This window comes from Branchiostoma floridae, chromosome 17, assembly GCF_000003815.2.
Source record: "Branchiostoma floridae strain S238N-H82 chromosome 17, Bfl_VNyyK, whole genome shotgun sequence".
NCBI lineage: Eukaryota > Metazoa > Chordata > Leptocardii > Amphioxiformes > Branchiostomatidae > Branchiostoma > Branchiostoma floridae.
In genome coordinates, this window is record NC_049995.1 from 6,416,525 (window position 1) to 6,417,224 (window position 700).

Sequence of the window (700 nt, forward strand, 5' to 3'; positions counted from 1 at the left end):
GGTTATGATATCATTTATTCTGGTTTAAAGATTTATGTGAAAGAATTGTTCTCCTAGACTGAATGTAACTTATACACAAATTGTCAAATTATTGTATTTTTGTGCCAAGCCCTGAGTTTCACATGGACGAGCAGTAGATATTTTTCATCCCTGAACATATCATCCCTCTGATATAGGCCCGGTGTTAAATGGTAGCAACTCGAATTAAACATTACATGTAAACTTTCATGGCATGGTTGGGGGCCTATGTTTTATTTTTGTACACTTCCTGTGGTGAAGACAATGAGTTAGTTTCTTAAAAAGTTCTTTCTTGGTAAGATTTTTTTCTGGTTTGAAAATTTATGGGAAGCCCCCAGAAGAATAGTCCATCTGGACAGGATGTAATGTTTGCATAGATTGTGGAAATTGTCTATTTTTGTGCAAGCACCAATGAACAATTATTGAATCACCCCTTATAATAGGCCAGACGTTAAATGATAGCTACTTGAGTCGAGAGGAAAAGTTGGCTTTCATGGCAACATCTATGTTTCAAGAATCTGTCTATTTTGTAAACTTTCTGGGGGAAAGACAGCATGTTCCTTCTTGATCAAGATATTTTTTTCCTCAGTTTCATACGGACATCAATTAGTTATCCTTCACATATGAATAGTTACGGTAATGCCACTCTAATGGCCAGACTTTAAATCAACAATGGTAGGGG